General features: G+C 35.8%; 1 long non-coding RNA gene across 1 annotated transcript; it reads right to left on the bottom strand.

Moving 5' to 3' along the window:
- Positions 1-6,696: 6,696 nt before the first annotated feature.
- LOC105420428 (uncharacterized) lies at positions 6,697-26,550 on the bottom strand. The gene is made up of 2 exons (XR_966578.3): positions 26,172-26,550; positions 6,697-6,932 (listed from the first exon to the last, which is right to left on the bottom strand). It is a non-coding gene; the product is annotated as an uncharacterized LOC105420428 (long non-coding RNA).
- Positions 26,551-26,754: the final 204 nt, after the last annotated feature.

The raw sequence follows: 26,754 nt of genomic DNA, 5'->3' as shown, positions 1-26,754 counted from the left end.
CTTGGGTCAATAATTCAGGAAATTGGAGAAAATGAAGAAGATATCGTGTATAGAATTAGAGCTAGATAGGCGAAGTAGAGATGTGGAATCAAAGTATTAGGTGATTGCCGCACACCAATGAATCTGAAAGCTGGAGGAAAAGTCCAATAGAACAAATTTGAAATTAGCTTTGCTTTGTGGGATAGATTGTTGGGTGGAGGATATTGATACGGATGAGTAGCAAGACAGTATGGGATGAAATTCGAAATGAATACATTAAGGAGAATTTAGTTGTGGTTTTTATAGGCGATAAGATGAGAGAATGCAGACATAGGTGGTTTGGACACAATGTTTAAAAAATCGTCTATCCGATCTGGAAGTGGGCGATTCGGATCAGGTATCGGTGACACCATTCCGATTCTACTAATAACACAGAATACAAACGATTTGTGTCGAAGAATCGAATTGATGACATCGATTACTAGAGCTCATTAAAATACGTAATGCGTATTAATGCATACGAGCTCATGAGTTGAGGCTCCTCCACGCACGCCAACTGAGATGGTAACCTCCATTCTAAACTAACTTAACCTTCCGAAAATTGAAGATGTGGGACTAATTTTGTGTCTTTTTTTAGCATGCCAGTCAACTGCCTTCGCATGGTAAATTAGGGTGCATCGAGCGTTTACACTTTTTTTGGGTGAGTAATCTTAGTTGCGCTCATATGATAAAATTGCATGTGTATCAATTAAATGAGCATGCTTTTGAAGCATGCCATATTAAATGAGCATGTCCTCTAATTTATCAATTTTAGTGTGGCATATTAATGAGCATGTCATGTTTCTAAATTAACGTGTCACATTAAATGAGCCTCATCAACATTATATTTTTAATTAAATAAATTAATTAGCATGTCAAATTAAAAAATGGCCATATAAAAGTTTTTGCTATTTATTAGTAAAATAAATTTTTTGATAGGTTTTATTACTATGTTTTAATTTTTATTTTTTGTAGCAATTGTGCATATTATCGATAGGATATTTTTTTTGAATTGTCAAATCTTTATTTTTCATTTTTTTGAGTAAAGTTTTTGTGAATTTTTTTTAATATCATAACATTAGAAGTTATTGAGGGTTTTATTTTTAATTTTAATAATATGATATGGAAGCATTTTCTAATAATTTTTTAATCATGTTTACTATAATCTCATAATGAGTAGTTATACATTGATAACCAAATCTTGTATTTTATTTATTTATTTATTTACATTATAAATTATGTAATGTATTATTTTTCTTATAGTTGTAAATAAGATTGTTTAAATTTAATGATATTATAAGATATTTTAAATTTGTTATTATTTGTATTCAATACATAATTTCAATTTCATTACATAAATTTTCATTACATAATATTTTTAATTTCATAACTTTGTGAATTATATTCAAATTGATTGTCAATTTATAATTATTATGTGAAAATAACTTGTATTGTTCACCTTTAATGTCAATTATGCAAATACATATTGTAAAATTTTAGGGTTCTTTGACTAATTAATTTTAAAGCAATTTGTTGATTAAAATTGTGAATTAATCTCAGGTGCCCACTAATTTAGATGATTCGTTCCTAGATCGAGTCAATGAATTGTCACACAAATTCAATCAATAGTACCAGCATGATGATAAACAACATCGTATTTCATTTTAGTATTAGGTCGTATTTTACGAATTATATACTTTATTGTAGTCTATATATGATTATATACTTCATCTATGATAATTTTATATTTCTCTTTTTGTATGATGTAAATTTAATGGTTAACAGTAGTTTATAAAAGGAAAGAACATCTCAATATTTTTATATTGATGCAAAAAAATGAAAGTTATTAATGTAGTACTCCTATTTCTTATTGGATTCCTAAAAAACAACATTTATAATGACTTTTAACATTTTTTTTAGATTTTTTTAAAGACAGAATTCGATCGTTTCGGTCGATTCCTGATCCAAAACACCGATTCACTGATCTAGATGGGTTTTTGAGGTGCCCGATTCGAGGCACCGATTTGTTTTTTAAACCACTGGTTTAAACACAAGAGGAATAAGAGAACAAAATTGAACAAGTTGTAAGGATTAATGAGGGGTAAACGAGGGTAACATGACTGTTTAAGCATTCACGTTCTTCACAGTTTTAAGACGCTTGCTCTTTGAAAAAAAAATTAAAAAATCCAACAATTAGAAAGAAAGGCTTTATCTGATTCGTTAACCTCTCTCTATAACAGCAAATAGGCTTTAATGAGTTCTCCCGGACAGGGTTGTGAGCATGCATTTAGAAAGGGTTTTGCTCGGGATCACTCTGGAACTCTTCCCAGTCATCATTTTTTGTTTAGTTCTTTCCTTTGAGTTTTTTTTTTAAAGGTTTTTTTTTTTTTTTTTTTCTTTTCCTTTTGTTTTATTTTTTCTATCTGAAAATTCAAAAACGAAAATGAAAAAAAGATTGCCATCATGAGTAAGCCACGCTATAATCACTCACAACTCATACGTTGGATATAAGCTGTGGTTTAGCCTTATCCATTGAGGTAAACCTTATTGTTATCAACCTAATCCATTGTTCGCAAGATCGAATCGGAACTGTTAACCGGACATGGCCCTTGAAGTGGTTAACCGTTCTAACCAGTAAACTAGCTGATTCAACCGCTCTAACCGGGCAAGTCTCGGGCGGTCAAAAAAGTGTTGAATAAATAAATAAAAATCTACTAAAATATGAAAATCATATAAGGAATGATTAAAACAAAACACATTCAAATGAAGTTGAAAATTAATGAAAAAAATAGATTTCAATCCGTTTTATATTTTCCAATAACTATTTTTAAATTTTTTTAAAAAAGATGGGAAAATATAAAAGTGAGTATTAATGACAAAAACAATTTTTAATCTTTACTATAATGCAAAAAATATTTTAAAATGCATTTTTTGGAATTTATATACATTTTTTAGAAATTTTTTTTAAATACCGGTTGATCACCCTAACCGTCCAAAATCGGAACCGGCCAGATCTAACTTGGTGTCTAGTGGTGGGATCGGGTGATTTTGCAAACAATGATCTAATCCGCTAGCCTCTCTAAGGCGATTTTTAATTGTCAAGTTTTAAATCAGCATAATTTGGCATTTTTTTTAGAAAAGAAAAATCGATTTGGCTATAAAAAAAAAATGAAAAAAAAGAAAGAAAGAGGAGCACGCCTTTTAGGCCATCTCTTTAATCTTAAAATTATCACACTTTTCTTAGGAAAAAAAACATCTAAAAAAAATTCATTTCTTCTCTTCTAATCTACCAGGCTCGGCCCTATCTATTCGCAGTCCTACACGGAATAAAGGGTGAGGTGACTTGCAATTTTGCTGTGGATGACATTTATTTAGAGGACATTTATTTGATAATGGGGTTGGGTTCTTAATGAAAGCATTACATGTGCTCAACTAAGGTCTAGGCTTCCATTCTCGCCTAATGCATTAAAAAACCACTAATGATTTAAAAAAACGTATAGAGGCTCGTCATCCCCACTGAATTGCCCAAACAAAAAAAAATCTCTAACGTGGAGTTCATTAATGTGTAAAAAATAAAATTTAAAAACGAACAATAACAATTTTTTGAAAATCATTTAGAGGCCATTGATTCTTATCTCTTCTAAGAAAGGATCACCACTCTAAATCCATCTTTATGATGGATGTATGTATGATGCCGCCGGCGCTCATGTAGTCATGCGTCCCACGATACATAAAACACCTTTTTCTTTATTTAAAATTGAAGTTTTTGGCCTCTTAAACGTCCTCTTCACTGCATCGCATTTTGGGTCGGTCCAAAAGCCCAAAGATTTTATGCTTCTAAGATTACTTTTAGGAACCCAAACTATAGAAACTTAACCTCTTCAGCCCATACATTAACCTAAATTAAAAAAAAAGAAGTCTAATTGTACTCATTATGCACTTGTAAACAATATATATATAAAATGAGTATAACAGAGATGAGGATGTTGAGATGGATGAATGACAAGATAATAAATGTTAGAATTTGAAATGAATACATTTAAAAAAATTTAGGTGTGGCGCTAATAAGTAATAAGGTGAGCAGGAGTTAGTGTTTGCAAAATCGAACTGGAACGGTGAATCAGAATGCGTCTGGAAGCGGTTTAATTGACCTAACAGGTAAACTCGCCGAGTCAACCATTCTAACCGGGCAAGTCCCAGGCGGTAAAAAAAGTGTTAGAAAAAAAATAGAAAAGATATAAAAAAAAAACTACCAAAATATGAAAAGCAGATAAAGAATGATCAAAACAAAAATACATTCAAATGAAGTTGAAAATTAATGAAAAAAATAAATTTTAACGAATTAATTTGTGCTTAGGGATATTTTTAAAATTTTATGAAAAAGACGGGAATATATAAAAGTGAGTATTAATGATGAAAACAATTTTTAATCTTTAGCATAATATAAAGTATATTAAAAAATGTATTACAAACCAAATTCTTTATTTTTTTGAATTTAAAAAATGTATTACAAACATTTCAGGGGTATTTTGGTTAATTTATATTTTAAAAATTATTATTTTTATATTTTTATTAGATTATTATATTTTTGAAGAATAGACAATCCAAATTTCAAGTGATTTGGATTTGTAAAAAAAAAACATGAAAATTCAAACACGAAATGAGGTCGTGATCGTCAGATCGGCTCAGATTAAATCTGGACCATTGGCTGACACTTTAGCTATCAGCCCGTAAGCTGACAGGATATATATATATATATATATATATACACTGCTATATGCCCATACGCGAATGGCCTAGATTCTGGGCAATTCTCTGACTGATTTGATGCTCTCGAATGTCTAATAGTGTTTGAATTTTAATTTTCTTTTATACAAATCCAAATCACTTGAAAATTTAGGTATGCGTTCTTATCATAAAGGCGCACCTAATAAAAATATAAAAAAAATAATTCATGAAAAACAAATCCACCAAAATACCCCCCAAAACATTTTGAGGGTATTTTGGTCAATTTATTTCATATAATTTTTTTTTTTGATATTTTTCATAGATTTATGCCTATTTTTAAAGAACACACGCCTAAAATTTCAAGTGATTTGTATTTTTAAAAAAACATTTAAAATTCAAACACTATCGGACATCCGTGATAGTCAGATCGGCCCATATTCAATCTAAGTCCTGGGCATTTACTGTAGTAGTACACACCTAAACGCACATGATCTTTCCCATATATATATAAATATAGTAAATACCGATCGATCACTAAAATCGAACCGATCGGTTAGCAAGTAGATCGCCCGATTTTTCAAACAGTGCAAACAACTCTTTAGTAAAAGCTTTAAACGGTTTGGTTTTAGACAAGCAATGGTTTTCCTTTATGGGAGTTGCTTGCAAATATCCAATAAATTTTTTTAGAAGTTAACCTTGAAGACAAGGTTCGTCAAAGAGGGGAGGATTGATATAAAAATTTATTTTTTGTTTTGTTTCCCACATATGTAAGCCATGTTTCATGGTTGGGTATTGTTAATCCCTGGTAAATAGGGATAGCTAGTTGAATTGAACAAGTCAAGTTTAGCGGTTGGAGTTTAAGGTTAACATTAGAGCCAATTGCTATTTAGTATGAGTTAGTTGTTGTTAGAGTCAATTGCTATTTAGTAGGAGTTAGTTGTTGTTAGAATCACTTATTACTTAGTAGGAGTTAGTTGTTGTTAATCATGGCTACTAAATAAGAGATAGTATAGCCAAGTAGGTATCTTTTATTATATTTAAGAACGTGAAGAAGCTAATGAAGAGGATGCTGAGTTATCAAATATCAAATTGATTTGGTGCAATCTCCCTTTGAGATTATTTTCCTTAAATTACGATCTTTTCTTATCTTGAGTAGTGTTCTCAACACTGAGACAACATAGCTCAAGATAAAAAGAAAGTTATCTTATCCTCCCCCTTGGAGATCCAAAATTTAGACCATAACAGCCCCGTTTTAGAGTGCAGTAAATCTTTATCTATCATTATACAACCGCATGTAAGCTGATCTCAACGAAAACACGCCATCAATCTGAACCTCCCATATCACCTCACCTTCCATATCCCTCGCAACATACATTGAATTTAAATCATACTGTACGGATGCACACTGATCACTGGACCCTACCATAAAGGAATGGCAGATGCTGAATTTCCATAAAGAATGCTACCACCTTCAACTGTGGACTGTGATTCACATTAGCTTTCTCAAACTGACCTAGCAGCTCTCATGACCTACAGACTATTACATGAGTTTACGATAGGACCACCAAAGTCAGCTATTGGCTAGGGGATACAATCCCAATATATGGACTATAGGTTCTCCCCTAGAAACAAATCCATGGTCTCCCAAACCATGATGGGACTGCAACTCTATGGTGTATAGGGGTACTCTCTCGCACAGTGCATACTTCACTTTTAAATGTGGTTTGCTTACCTGATAGGATTATCATTTGTACATGTCTTGTGATTGTCATGACCCCACCCCCTGGCCCCTGCCATACTTGTTGGAGGACAACAGCGTGCGGGACCGTGATCCATGGTAGCGAATGCCACTCAGGTGGAAGTGCACTCAAAGCCATAGAAAAATAGTAATAAAAGCAAACCACGAAAGAAAACAAAACTTCCACAACACACACACAAGTACATCAAAAATTGGACAACCTAGTCCTCAAATTGCAAATACATTGTACATAAATTTTCTAAAGCGTTACAAAAGAGTTCCGGACATCAAAGGCCCAATTCATTACATAACTTCTAGAATTAAAAAAAAACTATGGCCAAGCTGCCAATCTGAAACATACAATAGACAAAAACTTCAACAAAATAACATGGCTTCAACCACTAGTCGCGGTCCTTGTGCCACCGGTCCTTGACCTGCTGCTATCAATCTACAATGATGGAAGTTAATGGATTGAGCTATAAAGCCCAATAAGTAGATCTAGATACCATGTGTTACAATAATATATAACAGTGTATCATGAATGATTATTTTCAAGGATGAACAATTCCAATACAGATATCATATGAATAAGCCATTTATCAAACCCTTCAATCACGAGCATCAAACTTTAATTCAACAAGCCTAATAAGTATAAGCAACATTTAGGAAGCATTAACCAACTCACTCCTTAATTCGCCTACTCCCGAAGTAGAAGCTCTATCCATCAGGCCAAGCCAATCATATTGCTTAGGACTTCTACCATCACTTAGGAGGGAAGATAATGATAAGTGGGAGAATCCACTTATAATACCTTCACACACACAGTTCTAGCGCGCTTTGGGGCTTTTGATAGCCATAGGCCTTACAAGACACGACCATCTCTATGCATCTCCGCTAGAGGGCATCACACTACCAAAGGGGATTCTAATGGATAGTGCCTCAAACAAAAATTTGGGGGGTGCGACCCAACCCATCACACACAATCATCTAAACTCCCATCTTATAGTAGGGAGTTAGGGAAAAAATATCTCAACCGCCGGTACAACTTTCTTATCAGATCAGATTCTTATCGTAACAGATTCTTATCATAATACATTTTTATCAGAATAGATTCTTATCAGAATAGATCCTTTTTATCAGAACAGATTCTTATCAAAACAGATCCTTATAAGAGTAGATTCCTATCATAACAGATTCTTATCACTGCAAAGCATACATTTAATGCACACATACATGTTCAGAGCAAAATACAAGTAATCAGGCTCATTTATAACATTTCAAAGTATTTTGCTGGTTTGAGAAGTGAGCACAACCCATCTTTTTTAGCATAGTTTCCAGACTACAGAGAATTCCGTATGGTTCCAAAGCTGATTTAAAAAATAGACTCACTCATCTTTCATTCAAAAGTGGTTTGAGCTCATTTGAACATGATTTGGTCAGTAAACAGTTCATTACAAAAATATGTAACAGTTCTAGAAATTCTCTGCAATTACAACATGTAACAGTTCATTACAAAAACATGCAACAATTAATAAACGCTTGATCATGCATGTACACAGTGCAATTAAATGTGATATGATTGTTATACTATGATCATGTTATCTATATGTGACATGACAACTACGCAATGGGTCCTCCATTGGTAGTTGGATATTGTGATTCTGTTATATTGAAACCGATATATGTGACATGACCACTACGTAATGGGTCCTCCATTGGTAGTTGGATATTGTGATTATGTTATATTGAGACTGATATATGTGACATAACCAGTATACAATGGGTCCTCCATTGATAGTTGAATACTGTGATCCTGTTATTTATATGTGATACTAACCAGTACCCAATGGGTCCTCCATTGATAGTTGGTTATTGTGATTATGTTATATTGAGACCGATATATGTGATATGACCACTACGCTATAGGTCCTCCATTTGGAATTGGATACTGTGATCCTATTTTCTATATGTGATATTGGCCACTACGTAATGGATCCTCCATTGGTAGTTGGATAACGTGATTTTGTTATATTGAGATTGGTATATGTGACATGACCACTACGCAATGGGTCCTCCATTGGTAATTGGATAGATTGTGCCCCGACTCCAATGATAGGAATGAAGTCAGGAAGTGAGTGTAAATAACAGGGAGGGTCGCGTCCCCCACATTGTTATAGGCACTACGCATTGGTTCCTCCAATGGTAGTGTAACGCCCTCTCGCCTGAAGGCATAAGGAGAGGGGTCATGTCTTGCAAGGACACCACCTATCGAAAACTTCAAAGCGCACTGGGGATTGTGTGTATGAGTGAGGACATTACAAAATGGGGCCTCCATTTGCCATTGTCCTCTCTCCTGAATGAGGGTAGAAGTTCTAAGTTACAGGATTGGCTTGGGCTAATCAATGTGACTTCTACTTCGGGAGTAGACAACTCTAGACTTTGCTTGTGTGCTTTGTATGTTCTTTCTGGGTACTGACATGTTTTCTTGTGATAAGAGGTGAAATAACTATTAGCTCAAACAATATGTACTGTCTGATATCTGAATCATACTTCGTTTTACACTGGTAACGAATTGTGGTGCATGACTTTACCCTGTGACTCGCATGAACTGTGATGATCTGCGGGCCACATCATCTTATGTGTGTGCATATTTGTGGGAATGCAATAGTACTAATCCACTTACTGGGCTTTTTACTCCTCCTTATTTTTTCATCCGTGAGAGTGATAACCCACTATTCTTGAGGGGGCAGTTGGACAATGAAGGCAGGCGGTTGAAGTTCAAGATTTGACAAGGAACTTTTTTATAGTAGGTATCAGGTGGAGGTGCCACAATGTTGTCTTGATGAAATATTGTAATTTTGTTGTCAGGCCGGCAGTGCCTTAGACAGAATTGTAAAAAACCTTTGAAGATTGTATATGTATATAATGGTTTTAATTTGTGCAGTTTTATGATGCATGATGAATGAATTTTATTTTCTTTCGTGGTTTGCTTTGATTCTGCATTTCTAAACGCGTTGAGCCACTCCCACCTGAGTGACGTTCGCGACCTCTGGTCATGATCCCGCACTCTATCGCCCTCTGACAAGTACGATAGGGGTCAGGGGGTGGGGTCGTGACAACAACAGATGTTGTCACATTTGTCGGTTTTGCCCATTTGAGTATGGGTTCAATCCTAAAAAGGTTGACAGCAACCACGTCCTTAGAAACAATGTGTCCAAGAAAAGCCACACTAGGAAGCCAAAACTCACTCTTGCTCAACTTGGCATACAGTTTCTCTGACTTTAAAGCCACTTTCTAATGCTGCTCATGCTCCTATAGGCTCTGAAAATACCAAAATATCATCAATAAAAACTCCTATTCATTAGGTCCATGAAGACGACTGGGGCATTAGTCAGTCCAAACGTCATTATTAAAAACTCATAATGGTTATATTAGGTTCTGAATGCAGTCTTGGGGACATCTTCCTTGACCCATAATTGATGATAACCTGATCGGAGATCAATCTTAAAGAGTAGTGAGGCCCCTTGAAGCTAGTCAAAGAGGTCATCAATTCTAGGCAGGGGATAGATGTCCTTCATTATTGCTTGATTCAACTGCCTATAGTCTATACAAAGCCTCATGGACCCATCATTCTTTTTTACAAAAAGAACCGGTATACCCCAAGGCGATACACTAGATCGGATGAACCCCTTCTGTAACAATTCCTGCAATTGTTCTTTCAACTATTTCAGTTATGTTGGGGCCATCCTATATGGGGCTTTAGAGATGGGAGCAGTGTCAGGGACCACATTTATCTCAAACTCTATCTTCTTTACTGAAGGCAAGGACGTCAACTCCTTAGGAAAATTTTTTGGGTATTCTCTTACCACTGGTATCTCTCTTAACTTGGACTGAATGTCCCGATTCTCTACTATGTAGGCTAAGTATCCAACACATCTTTAGCTATAGTACAGGAAGCCCGAAGATCAAAAATAAAGTGTAGACGGGGAGCACCCTTGATACCAACAAAGTGCAGCTCAGGTTGGTTAGGGTGTCTAAAGGTCATAGTCTTATCATAACAGTTAACAGTAGCATGGTGTGCGGATAACCAATCCATGCTTAGAATAACATCAAAATCCTGAATATCTAAAAGTATCAGGTCCATGGGCAAGTCACACCTCTCAAACAAACTTCACACTGTTTGTATACCCTATCAGTTTCCATAGAACCCCCTATAGGTGTGCACACAACTTAAGTATAGTCAAGACATGAAGGTTCAATATGTAGATGACATGCAAAATGAGGTGCAACAAAAAGGAACCAGGGTCAATCAAGATTTTAGCTTCTCTACCTCAAACAAAGAGCGTACCTCTGATCACCGAGGTAGATGCCTTGGCCTCCTGCTCTGTAAGTGCAAATACCCGATCTTGAGTCTTTAGTCGGTTCTCCAGCTTTACCAGGGTGTAGTCCTTGATCCAGTGGTCAGGCTTTCCACACCTAAGACATGTTTTTGATTTCTTATAGCACTCTGAAGCGAAGTGGTTGCTCCCTCCACAATATGAGTAGGCCAGGAGCCGATTCTCCCTCACATCACTCAGAAAGGTCTCTTGAGCTTTCATGTTACCCTGACTAGGTCTTCCCCTAACATCCCTCCTTGGAGGCGGCCGAGTCTTCCTCCCAAAATTCCCGGACGGTGAGGACCTTACTCCCCCTTCTTTCCTCAACCGAAATTCCTCTCAATCTTCATAGCGAGGTCTACTAATGGGGAGAACGACTTAAGGTTGGCTGATATTACTCTCCCTTTGATATCTGGCTAGAGGCCCCTTTCAAACTTGCTTGCCTGATGCGCCTCTGTATTGATGATATGGGGCACGTACCAAGAGAGCTTTGTGAACTTGGCTGCATATTGTTCTATCATCAGCCTCCCTTGCTGCAGCTCAATAAATTCGACTTCTTTCCTCTACCGGATAGAATCAGGAAAATATTTTTCATCAAATGCCACTAGGAAGTTCTCCCAAGTGGCCTCAATCTCGACTCCCTCCAGGACTGTTTTACAGAATTCCACCATGTTCAGCTGCCCCTTTGAGCATGAATGCTCCCAATCTGACTTTCTGCTCATCCGAGCAGTGCAAAACATCCAGAATATTTTCCACCTACCTCTTATATCTTTCGGCTTTCTCTATTCCCCCATGCCCTAAGACCGCTGGAGGTGCTAGCTTCCTAACTCTCTCGATTAGACCACTATTTGCCTGGTCTGGGGCAGGCCTAGCTGGGGTCGGCATATAGTCTTTCATGACCTGAGTCATGGCCCCAAGTGTCTAGAAGAATTCTATAAAGGCCTTTGCATTCTCATTACTGGAACTCACATTGTTACCACCAGTCCTCGTCATCTTGACCTAAAACAGAAACACCTAGTTATTAGCCTATCTGAAAAACATTCTAAGGACACTTCTAAGACTCTCTATGCCAAAAATCATATCCTGGCTACTCTGAACCATAACTGTCATAACCCCGCCCCCTGGCCCCTGTCGTACATGTCGGAGGGCAATAGAGTGCATGACCGTGATCCATGATAGCAAATGCCACTCAAGTGGGAGTGCACTCAACGTTGAAGAAAACAATAATCAAAGTAAACCACAAAAGAAAACAAAACTTCCACAACACACACACATGTACACCAAAAACTGGACAACCTTGTCCTCATACTGCAAATACACTGTACATAAACTTTCTAAAGCGTTACAAAAGAGTTCCAGGCATTACATAACTTCTAGAATTAAACAAAAACTATTGGTAAGCTGCCAATCCGAAATGTACAATAGACAGAAACTTCAGCAAAATAACGTAGCTCCAACCACCAGTCGCGGTCCCTGCGCCATCTGTCCTCGACCTACTACTATCAATCTATAAGGATGAAAGTTAAAGGAATGAGCTATAAATCCCAATAAGTAGATCTAGATGCCACGTGTTACGATTATATCTAACAATGTGTCGTGAATGATTATTTTCAAGGATGAACAATTACAATACATATATCATATGAATAAGTCATTTATTAAACCTTTCAATCACGAGCATCAAAACTATAACTCAACAAGCCTAATAAGTGAAGCAATATTTAGCAAGCATTAACCAACTCACTCCCTAATTCGCCTACTCCCGAAGTAGAAGCTCTATCCATCAGGTCAAGTCAATCCTATTGCATAGGATTTCTACTATCACTCAGGAGGGAAGATAATAACAAGGGGGAGAATCCACTTGTAATACCTTCACACACACACAGTCCCAACGCGCTTTGGGGCTTGTGATAAACATATGCCTTGCAAGACACGACCCTCTCTATGCATCTCCGCTAGAGGGTGTCACACTACCAAAAGGGGTCCCAATGGATAGTGCCTCAAATAGGAATTTGGGGGGTGTGACCCAACCCAACACACACAATCATCCTAACTCCCATCCTATCATAGGGAGTTAGGGAAAAAATATCTCAACCGCCGGCACAACGTTCTTATCAGATCAAATTCTTATCATAACATATTCTTATCATAACACATTTTTATCAAAACAGATTCTTACCAAAACAGATCCTTATCAGAACAGATCCTTATCAAAATACATTTTTATCAAAACAAATTATTATCATAACAGATCCTTATCAAAGCAGATTCTTATCATAACAAATTCCTATCACCGCAAAGTATACATATAATCCACACATACATGTCCAGAGCAAAATACAAGTCATCAGGCTCATTTATAACATTTTCGAAGTAGTTTCCTAGTTTGAGAATTGAGCACAGCCCATCTTTTTTTAGCATAGTTTATAGATCACAAAGAATTTCCGTATGATTCCAAAGCCGATTTTAAAAATAGACTCACTTATATTTCATTCAAACGTGGTTTGAGCTCATTTGGACATGATTTGGTCAGAAACAGTTCATTACAAAAACATGTAATAATTCTAGAAATTCCCTGCACTCACAACTGTGACACATTCATAGAAAAATGAGCATAATTTCCAAACCATAGAGAATTTTGACATGAATCCAAAGCCATTTTTGAAGTAGACTCACTCATCTCTCAGTAAAAAGTAGTTTGAGCTCATTTGGAAATGATTTAGTCCGTAAATAGTTCATTACAAAAATATGTAACAGTTCTGAAAATTCCCTGCAATCACAACAGTGACACCTTCATAGAAAATGAGCATTTTTTTTCAAACCATAGAGAATTTTGACATGGTTCTAAAACCATTTTTGAAGTAGACTCACTCATATTTCAATCAAAAGTGGTTTGTGCTCATTTGAACATGATTTGGTCAGTAAATAGTTCATTACTAAAATATATAACAGTTCTAGAAATTCATGTCACAGACTTGGCATGTCTTAAGCAAAAATCTCATAACTTTCCAATCTCATGGGGTATTGACATGAGGTATTTTCCTTCTGAAAATAGACTCAAAGGGGTATTTCCCCACAAAATTTCGTGGTTAGTAGAGGTATTCTCAATGCTCAAACAACTGCCCAATAAAGAATCATAATTTTGGAAAACAGAGTGCATGAATAACCAAATTTCAGAAGCATGATTCTCCAAATACATTCATACTTCTACTTAATTTCATACTTAAACAATTAAATTGAACATGCATTCAAACAAAGCATGATACATGGATCGTGAATCCACTTACGGTACTACAAGGATTTCCACTGCACCCAAAGGCCAAGCTCCAAGGATGGTTTGTGTCTTCAAGTTCTTAAGGCTAAGGGGCTGGGCATGAGAGAGAGAGAGCAAGGGCTTATGGAAGGTAAGAGGAGAGGTTTTATAATCATAAAAAGGAAGAGGTGGCAGCATGCAAAAGCCATGTGTCACCACAAAGACATGCAGCTGCCACTTGGCACACTAGACACATGCAAACAATCATGGGAGACATCTGTGCTTGGCCACACCACATTCTGCTGTGCACGGCGGCCCCCACACACACGGCGGCACCCTCACGCACGATAGTGTCTTCTCTTCTGGCGCGCACGGTCGTGCCTTATCTTCCGGTGCGCACGGCAGTGCCTTCTCTTCTGGTGCGCACGACAGCGCCTTCTGTTCTGATGTGTAATGCCTTCTTTTCTAACGCGCTCAGTAGTGCCTTCGCATCTGGCGCGCACGGCAGTGTCTTCTCTTCTAACGCCCATGACAGTGCTTTCTCTTTAAGCGCGCACAGCAGTGCTTTCTCTTCTGACGCGCATGACAGTGTCTTACGTGCCGACAACTCGTCGACGCACTTCTACATGTCGAAAAGTCTTGGTCCTTACCGTGATGGTTCCAAGATGAGGCTTTGGCCCAATCTCTACAGACCAACCATCACACACAAGGATCACACAATCCCTCAGTTCATTCATCTGGGCCAGTTCGACATCATCAAGGGATACCCACTGAACCCTTATCGATTTTAGTTCTATACTCAGGTACTTTGTGTTTTCCAACTCAACTGACCTAGCACGTCAAACCAAGTTTGAGTATCGGCAAATAACATTTGCTTGGTATGATTCACAAGAGAACCACACTCCCACTGAATTTATGTTTCACTATATGAAATGTTTATACAAGCCCTCATAAGGCCTTTAATGGCCACATAAACCCAACAATCAAATTATCCACAACTTACACATAACCAAAACACGCCAATTGTGCACTTTCACCCATCTAACCAACATTTTACATCGCATTCGAGTCTCTTGTTTATGAGCTTTAGTCCAATGTTTGACATGTTTTGCACTTGCAAGTGTATGAAAATAACAAGTGCAGAGCAAAGGCACGTGCCATGCATATTTTATTGCATACTTCTTTTAAAATATAAATACCTAACATTTGTAAATTAGGGATCACATTTTTAATGAAGTTAATAATCTTTAAAATAGGAGGAAAAAAACATCTATAAAAATGAGAATTTCTTTTGAAATTGGATTTTTGATTAAGTTACAAAGAAAGCCTTTATTATAAAAAAAAATAAAAATTGGACTGCATTAAAGATGAAAAATGTTATAATGTTAGAATCTTATACGTAGAAAAAAAATTGTATAATCTATACCATTCATTTCATTTAGATGATGTAGATTTAACACTACTTTAAAAAAATGTATCACTTTTTTACCGTATTGTAACATCCAAGTAATATATACACGGTAAAACACAGCAACATTAGATAAGATTGCCACCATTCACAAATGCAGCCTTGAAAGATAAACTTTATTTTAATAAATTCTCAAAAGGAGGAGACAGGCAAGATTGATACGTGCATTGTCCAATAAAATCGGACAATGAAGCGATCGAGACCCGCACCACTTGTTAAGGCACCGACTCATTAAACGCTCTCTCACAAAACAGGTTACCTCATGCTCCAAGTATGCAAATGCCTCCAACAAGTGCCTTACCTTAATGTAATGGCGTACCATGTGGTCCTGCCCTTCGGTTCAGTGGACAAGAGGCCTTCATAATTGTTATTAAACCAACCCAAAACCTGAACAACGATTAGAAAAACAACCCTGCCAGTGCCTAGCAGCCACGTACACGGCCTAAGAGGTCATAGGGAGCCTCGCTTAGAGAAGGGCGGCCCTTTCTAGGTGGAAGTCCTTGGGCACCCACTGGGGCGTGCTAAATGGGTGCTCATAAACTACCATAGAAATCATTGTTATTGTTATTATTAGTCTTTTCTCAATCATTTGGAGTTCACCGAATTTTAATCCGTCATTCTGCTCTATCAAAAGTCATACCCCTCAACAAGACTATAAGTCCTTGAATCTTTTTTCACTACATCCAACTATGTGCATTAACCCCTTGCCCCTTTCCAAGCTGAAGTTCCTTGGTTTCCACGCGCGCAAGCTGGCTAAACAAGTGCCTAGAAACACGCCCTAGAAATGGTGGGAAAAAAAACTCGTGGAAGGTACTTTAGGTTAATTGACTCATGAAAAGGGAGAAGGGCATAATATAAAGCCCCAAAAGATTATTTAAATTTGAATCATTAATATGAGGAATTGAAGATATCCTCTGTTTTCTTTTGTATTGCATCATTTGGTCTTATTGGAAATTTGGGAGTTCATAAGTATGACTTTTATGGTGTATGGATTACAAAGTAAGGTGCATGGAATATGGATTTATTTTGATTTCTTACTATTTTAGTAATTCAAAGAATCAAAATTTTCAGTGGTTTGAATGTATTTTAACATTTATGCACATATATTTGCATAAAAAAGTAAAAGCATATATAAATGCGTAGAGATGTACATATTTGGACATAGACATTTGCATAAATGTAAATTTGCACAACACATATATGTGTCTTAGGGCACCTGAGGTTTGAGACGGCCACCTACCCCAAGCATCTAGGGGCCATCCAGCATTTTTTGTAACCTTGGGCATAAATGACAAAATAAAGTAATTAAGAGTGGTCAAAATTATCGTAGAAACACTTTATGTTTGAGGAAGTTTAAAACACCAAAGGTACAATTCTGTGTAAGTTGATCATAAACAACAGTCAGATCAGACTGATAAATTAAAAAACAAAAAGAATGTTAAACTATTTGAACATGCCATAGTGCACGTAAAAAATGCACAATACTTTTAACTACTTCTCCAAAGAATTAAAGCTAGGGCCACATAAGCCAAACGGGGAACCATGGGGACAAAGAAAGTACAGGGCATCCTCATGGAATCCAATCACGATGATCCTCAACTATGCAACAGGGGAGCTATAAGAAAGAATGAAAAGCTAATTCACACAGTTCAAATGGTCTAAGACCCAAATCAGCACCAGGAGAATCGGCCAAAAGAACAGTTCACAATGAAGTCATCCCTACAGTCAAAAGCCGCATAAAAGTAGAAATTGGTTATTGTATTCCTCTCGAGAAAATGTAATGGAAGTCAGTTGAGCTAAACAAATGATTTTGTGCCCACTCAAGAGTTTTGGCAATGTATACAGCATGTTGAAAGTTTATATTTTTTTCCTTTAGTTGAAGAATCTATTGATAACCGATGCTAAAGAAAGAATCCAAAATACAAGGCCCAAAGCTTTTAATACAGGAAACCATATCTCCCACGATTATTTCAGAGGCATACCTACCACAGGTACAACAATAGCAAAGGGTCCCGTTTTGGCGCATCAAAAGACAGCTGTAGGACAGTCCCCTGACATCTGCATCGTCCATTTACAATAGATGAGTAAATGAACGATGCAGATCACACCACAAAATCAAGATTCAGGTGCAATATGCACTACCATTTACAATGGACCACACTTGGTGGCAGATGCAATCCAATAGCTGCATCCCCTGATGCACCTAAGACTTTTCCAAAGCAAAATGCAAATCATAGATCATGAAAGCAACCTTAGAATGGACAACGCACTTGTCAAGGAACACAATCCAACAGCTGCATCCCCTGATGCACCCAAAACTTTTCCAAAGCAAAATGCAAATCATGGTTCATGAAAGCAACCGCACTACAACATGCATATATTGCCTAACCGAGATGGGAGATCATAGGATTGTTAAAATTTACATGATGTTCACTTTAGGTAGTTCATTTTCCAACAGATCCAACATCTAACTTAGCTCGCTGATCGGCTGGACTCATTCGAAATATAATCCATTATTTTTCAGCCTCGCATATGTTAGGAGCCCATTCAAGACTATGATCATCCAAGGGTTCAATGATCATTTAATGCAATCTGTCTAAGCGTTTAGAATTCATACACGATATTCACCTATCTAAACACATTATTAGAAACTTTTATCAGCTTTAATTTCCAAATCTAAATTTGAGCGTGGAGTCAAAACTGATATACAAACCACCAAGAAATTTTTCTGGCTCATCTCTGATAAGATTACAAGACCCTCCACTCCTACTAGTCTCCAATCACCACCAGCAGTCCTATCTGAGTGTCGAAGTCATAATTTTTTATAACCACCATTGATTAGCTATATTGGTGATAACTTCCATTATGGCTGGCCTAAAAAATTGCTACATTACTATGTTACTGCTTCTTGGCATCAGTATTGGTTAAGGTAAGTATCTGAATCTCAATGAGATGGGGAAAAAATAAGTGGAAGAGAGAGAAGGCAACTAATCTCAATCTCAATGAGATGGGGAAAAAAGAGTGGAAGAAAAGAGAAGTAAGGTTTTAACTTTTAAGTTTATGAGACCACATGCATATATACATGTCCCTTGAATATAAGCATATCTTTTTTTATCATTGGAGATACTTACTCTGCCATTTGAATGTTAAGTGTTGTACAACTGTCACAAGGAATTGTTGTCAATAATCATTGTTCAATAAGATTGGTACCAATATCTGTTTCACTATATATGGTTCTTAGTTAATTACAAGATTAATATTTACATTTATTACACTCAAGTCCATGCACCGACCATATTTTGTCCCAGGGCCAAACATACACAAGAAATTAGTAAACCCATCGCAGTAGCATTTAGCTTGAAGAAAAGCAACAAAACAAATGCATAATTAGATAAGAACTAGTTTAGACAATTATGAGTAAGAACATCTTTGTAAATGTGTTTGAGAAAACTTGGGGGGAAAATAGAAAAAAAAAACATCTTTGTATAAAGGTTGAAATTGAGAAACAATGCAAGTGAATGGATGGTATCCTTTAGGACATTAGAAGTACCATCAGAAACCTTAAACTATCTATGATGAACCTGGAAGGGACAATAAAAGAGAAAAAAGGTCCATGCGTGCTGTAAGATCCACTAATCTTCAGGTAATAATAGGCCACAAATAGCTAGAGGGACCATGCTTGGAGTTCAAAAATCCTCGCACTACAATTGCCATCATGAAGCTCCCACCTCCCCATTCGTCTTCTTTTAAGTGTCTATGATTAGCATCAAATGTATTGTTTTTGTTTTCAACATGTCACATACCTTATGATATTTTTAACTTAATAATGGTCCAAAGTCCAAACTCACTGATACCTGAATGAAGCAAGTTAGCACTACCAGCCTACAAAATGGATTTAGAAGAACCTGGGGACCTACAGCAGTATCCATTACCCACAATGTTATAGTCGAATTAAGAACCAAATTTGTTTTGATAATGGTTAACAACCAATATTGCAGCAAATAATGATGACAAAACCTATCAGAATTTTGTATGGCCTCACTTACTTGATGTACAGATAGCAGCAATAACCTATTTAGTACTCTCAACACTCACAATCATGTGATCAATGTGCAACCCATTTCACAATGAAGCTAATGCAATACCATCCTCCTATCAAACGAAGATGGAGCACCAAGCAATTGTCCACATCCAAAATTCCAAATATTCAATAATAAGTCCACTAATGCATTATTTGCCTCATCAACCTTAAATTTTATGAAATGTCCATGATGTCCCATTGCAAAAGCACAACCCTATCTTTCCTTTTCGCTCATTCTGGATAGCCTTGATTTGGCACAAACCTAATTGTTTAGAAATACATGGGGCCAATATTGCATGACAAAGTCACCACGACCCAGGTATTCGAGTTACATTACCAGCATATAAATCATCAAAACCTATATTTACATAGAAGACCCCCGTCTCTGTTGACACTTCTCTGCAAAACATGCAGTGCTTAGTTGTTTTAAAAGACATCTACAAAACTTGCATTTAGACACCGGTTCTACATAATCAGCCACCAAATACATCTCTGAGGGAACATGTTGTATCAAAGGTTCATGCTCTCACTGGGTTTTATGAGGCACTCGATTCTACTAAATCCAAGAATTATTAGGGGCTTTTCGAGTCCTTGTAGCCTCTTACATGTTCACAAATTAAAAATTCATGAAATGAGAATGCACAATATCCAAGCAGTATGGCACCCAAAGTACAGATCAGCATATAGTCAAACAGTAAAATCTAAACAATTAACAAGTTACACAGTCCCTAGTTTGTATGCACTAAACGCATGGCAATTTCCAGGAATGTTTCATACAATACCACAAAAATGTTAAATACATTGCTGAAGATATATAAATAAACGCAGAACATTATTAACTAACATGCTGCATTGAGGAGGGATCCCCCTTATAGGCCACTTCGAGGGGGCACCTGCATTAAAGCCATGTCAAAGGGCCCACTTCCTTAGGTTTCTAATCAAATCTACAACTCCCAATATTCTTCTCTAGACCTATGATTTATTCTCCTTAGAAGTTAGAACCCTTCTGTTTCTTCTAAGCCAACTACCCTCATAACCTCTAAACTACGAATAAATCTATCCCAACCCAAATATTTACTATTCTTTTAAGTAGCAATGGCTTGAATATTTGCCACACTTAACAGTAAACTTTGACTGCCTGTAAAATTATCCCAAGTAAAATTAGCAGGTGTGAAAAAAAATAGTTGAAGAGATTAAAGAGAAGGGGATATGATAATAAACATTAGTGTTTAGACTTTTCTTTTAAAAAATGAAAAGTTTTGCACAACTACAACAGAGAAGATTTTTCGCTTTCTATCTCCCCCTAATGCTGGCCTGTGTTGCATATTAACTCCTATCAGTTTGGAGACACGAAACTAACGAAACCAGCGCTCAAAGCTTGAATTTTACCAAAACTAAGTTAACTTGAGTAGTCAAATAGTTATCTAAGAAAGCTTTGAATTTCTTCTTTTAATCTATGTATGAAGAATTTTAATAATGCAAAATAATTATATTGGAATCAAACCAGCTCTTCACCAAAGTGGCACCACAATGCTACCACATCATAGGAAACCAGGGTTTTAAAAAACGCTGAGTCGAGCCGGACTCGCCCGGTTCGACTCGGGAATCGCCACAGAACGAGCCGGTTCCACACATAAAACGGGAGCCGCCCGTGTTTAGAGAGAACCGGGCGGTTTTAAACAGTAAACCGCCTGATGACATCATCAATCGGCGGTTCTGACGTCACCACTCCGAGACGTGCAACAAGCGGACACGTGCACAAGGACACGTGCGACAAAATCACATGTGAGGTTGCCCCAATGTTTCCGCGCGAATACCTTAGTTCATATTACATAGGTATTTATATACGAAAGTTGAATACCCATCTTTCGATGTGGGATAATTCCCAAACATCATTAAACGAAAACGGAATGTAAATATATCCTATTAATCAGCAATTTATAATCACATGCGGCGAGACAGGAGGATGGTTATGACATTTGTTACTTCACTTGATGTCCCAAGGTCGAATCCCCTTGGGCGCTACATTTTAGTTGTATAGTAGTTTTTGTTGTATATAGTGGTATAAATATTTTTGTAAATAATATAAAAGGCATGAAAAAATGAAAAATAAAAAAGTTAATTTTTTGTATAGCAGTTAATTTTTGTTGTATATAGTGGTATAATTATTTTTGTAAATAATATGAAAGGCATAAAAAAATAAAAAATAAAAAGTTTATTCTATTTGAAATCTCCATCTTTCTACTAACAATCTCTTTCACTAAATTTATTATAGAAACCTAAAAAAATAAATTTTTGAAAAATTGAGGTGTTACTTCCAAAATTTGTACGCATTTTATTAATTTTTACATTGATAACCAAATCTTTTATTTTATTTATTAAATTTTACATTATAAATCATGTAATGTACTATTTTTCTTAAAGTTGTCAATAATACATTTTAAATTAGATAATATTATAAAATATTTTTAATTTGTTATTATTTGTCTAATAAAATAATTATAAAATGTAAACTAATAATTATAATTTTAGTATATAATATTATAATTAGTTAGGTTGTAATAATTTTGGATTATAGTTAGTTAGGCTGTAATAATTTGGGTTTTTTTAGCGGATTAAGGTTTTCGCCAAAACGAGATTTTAATGGCCTCATTGATTTAGTCTACTCTTTATGGTCCATGTATTCATATATTTTTTATGCCTTTCATATATTTTGTTATGCCTTTCATATATAATCCATGTATAATTATATATTTTATCCATGATAATTTTACGATTTTTCTTTTATGTGATGCAAATTTAATACTTAAGTTTATACAAGAACATCTCAATACTCACTTTAGTCACTTGGAATTGGAACTTTGTTGATTCTAGGTGATCCTAAATAAGGTAACCTGAGTGACCTTCATTGTGTCTTGGTGGAGCTTGACATATGTCTAGATCTTTAAAGATAACAAAGATTTTCGGTCTAACTCTCAACTGTCCCTCTCAGGATTTATTGAGCTGATCTGGCCCTGCCCCGTACCCTAATCACTTCAAGGTTTTAAAAAGCTGTTATAGAACTTGTCCAGTCGAGTGTTCCTAACTCAAAATTAGTTTCTATTTAATAATTCCAAATAAATCCCAAAACTTAACCAATCCGTATACTGACCAATTTGTAAGCAAACTTGCATACTAAACAATATCATAATAAAAACACAAGAGTTTGAATTCCATGATTATAACAATGTTCTTATGAAAAGAGAAATTTACGCATGGATAGGGAAAAAAATGCGGTAGTACCTTAGGGTCCATATTTTGGGTTATATTATGTTGAGAGATCATACTTAGGACTATAAATGGGTCAGATCGACCAAGACTTGACCCGACTAGTCTAAGTTAAACCACAACCTAGGTTGGGTCCAAGTCAATTTGACTCAGCCAACCCATTGGGTCCGGGTCAACAAATAAAAGAATTGTAATACATTCATATTATCTATATGAATCTTATAGTAACATATATATATATATATATATATATATATATATATATATATATATATATATGGAAAAATCTTCCCAACGCCTATAGGCATAAATGAATAGTGATTTTACCTACTCTCATCACGGTCCAAAGTTCATTGCACGGTCACGATTGTCCGGTAGTGTTTCACTTTTCATTTTTTTTTCACAAATCGGAATGATCTGAAATTTGGAGCATATGTACATCTTAGTGAGGCTCACCTAATAAAAATATAAAAAAAATAATTCGTGAAATTTTTTTTGACCAAAATACCCTGAACCTTTCGGGAGTATTTTGGTCGATTTTTTTCATGTAAAATGTTTTTTTGATATTATTCATAGATTTGCCTATTTTTGATGAACAAACACTCCAAATTTCAGGTTATTCCGATTTGTAAAAGAAAAATGAAACACTATCAGATAATCGTGACCGTGCGATGAACTTGGATGGTGATTAGGGTAGGCGAAATCACTGTTCATTTTCACAATGCCCCAAAATGCTATATATATATATATATATATATACATATATATAAGATACTACAAAATGCCTATAAGTGAAAATAAACAGTGATTTTGCCTACCCTCATCACCGTCAACAGTTCATCGCACGGTCACAATTGTCTGGTAGTGTTACAATTTTTCATTTTTTTTACAAATTGGAATGATCTGAAATTTAGAGCGTGTGTACATCTTAGTGAGGCACACCTAATAAAAATATAAAAAAATTAGTCGCAAAAAAATATTGACCAAAATACCCCCGAAACTTTTTGAGGGTATTTTGGTCAATTTATTTAATGTAAAATATTTTTTGATATTTTTAGTATATTCACCTATTTTTGATGAACACATGCTTCAAATTTTAGATCATTCCAATTTATAGAAAAAAAATGAAAATTGAAACACAACCAAACAATCGTGACCGTGCAATGAACTTTGGACGGTGATGAAGGTAGGCGAAATCACTGTTCATTTTCTCCTATACGCGTTTTGTAGTCTCTTCTCTATATATATATATATATATATATATATATATATATATTTGAGCAATGATCTAATGCAACGGTTGTCTCATAGTATAATGCAACGACACTTCTAGAAAATCATGCTAATAATCAATCCCAGAAAAAAAAAAAGTGCAATTTGAACCCTAGATATGGTCAAAATGAGTCTCCTCCAAAAACGAATCTAGACCATTTATTATGTGAATTTCAAGATCTTAGCCTTTGTAAACTCAAAATCATTTTTTTCTTTTTTAACATTGTTCATCTAATGATAATAAAGCCCTCCAAAAAATTGGAAATGAAAAAAATCCTTCTAAGGCCTAGATCTAAGAATCTCACCAAAATGAACGGCCTATGTTAATTGGGCTAAAAAAATACTTTCTAGGTTGTGTTTCCAAATTTTCCTTTTTTGTGATTGTTCATTAGAATGAAAAGAGTGTATATTTCAAAATTTGGAACAAATAAATGGCCATAAGATGGTTGCATCATATTACTATACAACAGTTGCATGAAATCATTACCCCATATATATATATATATATATATATATATATATATATATATATATATATATATATGAATCTTGTAGTAATATTTACCGGGTTAGGTTGGGTCGACCCCAACCCAACCCTATAGGGTCCAAGCTCGATCTGTAGGGTCCACAGGTCAACCCGACCCATTTCCAAACCCTACCCTTACATTTTGAATTTTATTATTCCCATGTTATCCCCAGTTCAAAAGTCTAATTTCAAATTGCCCAAAACACAAAAAAACTTATGTATTTGGGTGGTGCACAACCATCTTAATCATGTGTTTTGGATGTTCAAAAGTCCTTTGAACAGCCCAAAACACCAAATATCAAAAAACTAATGTATTTGGGCAGTTTGAAAGTTGAACATTTGAAACCCCAACAAATTGCTTTCTTTTTGTGCTTTAGGCATTTGAAAAGTTGGATTTAGAACGGCAAAATCCATGTTTTGAGTGGTTTGAAAGTTTTTGACTTTTGAACAACCCAAAGACATTGGCCTTTTTGTGTTTTGGGTGGTTCAAGGTTAAAGTTTCAAACCAAGGGCAAAATGGGAATACAAAAACACAAAAAGGTAGAATATCAACCCAATATAGCCCAAAATATAGACCATGCAATAATCTCGCATCCTCGTGCCTATCCCTACATAAATTTCTCCAATAAAAATACTTTCCCTATATAAATTTCTCCTATAAAAAAAAAAAAATTGCATTAAACAATGTTTAGCTACTCAGCTAGGTTCACTCGAACTCAGCCGAGTTACTCGGATTCAGCCTTTGGCAAGCTAAGTACCCAATTACAACTTTGTTATATTATAAAAAAAAAAAAAAAAGTTATCTTTTAAAATATATATATATATATATATATATATATATATATATATATATATATATATATATATATATATTTTTTTTTTTTTTTTTTTCTTAAGTTAGCCTAGTTTTCTTTCACTTTTAAAGTTTTATTGTATGTTCAGCATTATTTTAAAAAACAAATTAGGGCTTTTTGGCCCCGTACATGACGCACAAGTCCACTCCAAGTTGCTCTGCTCGGGACATGGCAAAATCCAAGACCCGAGCTGAGTCTAAAAGCATTGGTCTTAAGTGTCAAAACTTAAAAAGATACACAAATATTCAGGTCGACTGGGTAAAGTTAAAGGGAAGTTAGTTCAACAACAATAAATCCATGTTGGCATGTAGCAGATCTAACTGGTTCCACACCACATATTTGAAAAACCCAAAAGGAATGATCCCTTTATTTCTCACAAAACCCTAATTCAATGAACAAAAATGGCAGAAATAAATAACCAGATACTATCTCAGCAATCAAATCACATTGCAATTCACAAAGATTGAATACACAATGGAAAAACAAAATGAAAACAAATTTACTGCAGAGCGCAATCTAAAAAAAGGATCAGTATGGAAGATTTAAAATACATATCTAAACCATAAGGAAATAAAATTTGGGGAAAATACCTGTATTCAAGGTTGGATTTGAAGAGAGAGAGAAGAAAGGCGAAGAGGATTCAGAAACCGAACATTTTGAGAAGGAAAAAGAAAAGGAAAGAGAAGAAGATAAAGAGGAAGAGGTAATCGAGGAAGAGAAAGAAGGCAGCCGATCCATGGTTTCTGGATTTGAGTTCTCTCACTTCAACCGGTTTCGCCATTAATGGATCTCCAAAGATCATGCGGGGCCTTTTACATGGTATCTACGTGCATAAATAAGCTTGAGCGAGAAGTTGAATTGTTGCGGCCTTGAAGCGGGCCTAAGGGTGGCAACGGGCCACACCCTAGCCTAGGGGTGCAGAGGGCTGTGGCCGGGGCAATCTGGCCCTTGTTCCCATCGGTCGGGCATGGCCAAAAATGAGTGAAGAAAGAATAGAAAAAAGGGGCCCGGTCCTAGGCCACACTTCATGGACTAAAGTCCTACTTTTTTTATGCCGAGTGGGTCGGGCTAACGGGGACAATTGCGAGCCCTAAAATTCCATCCACCTTTTGAATGAATCCAATACGGGATTGTCTACCGTGACATCATTTATCTTTGGATGCGGTCAGCATA

The sequence above is a fragment of the Amborella trichopoda genome, chromosome 2 (genome assembly GCF_054954075.1).
Source record: "Amborella trichopoda isolate Santa Cruz 75 chromosome 2, AtrichopodaSantaCruz75HAP2 v2.0, whole genome shotgun sequence".
NCBI lineage: Eukaryota > Viridiplantae > Streptophyta > Magnoliopsida > Amborellales > Amborellaceae > Amborella > Amborella trichopoda.
This window is presented reverse-complemented; position numbering and strand designations above follow the sequence as displayed.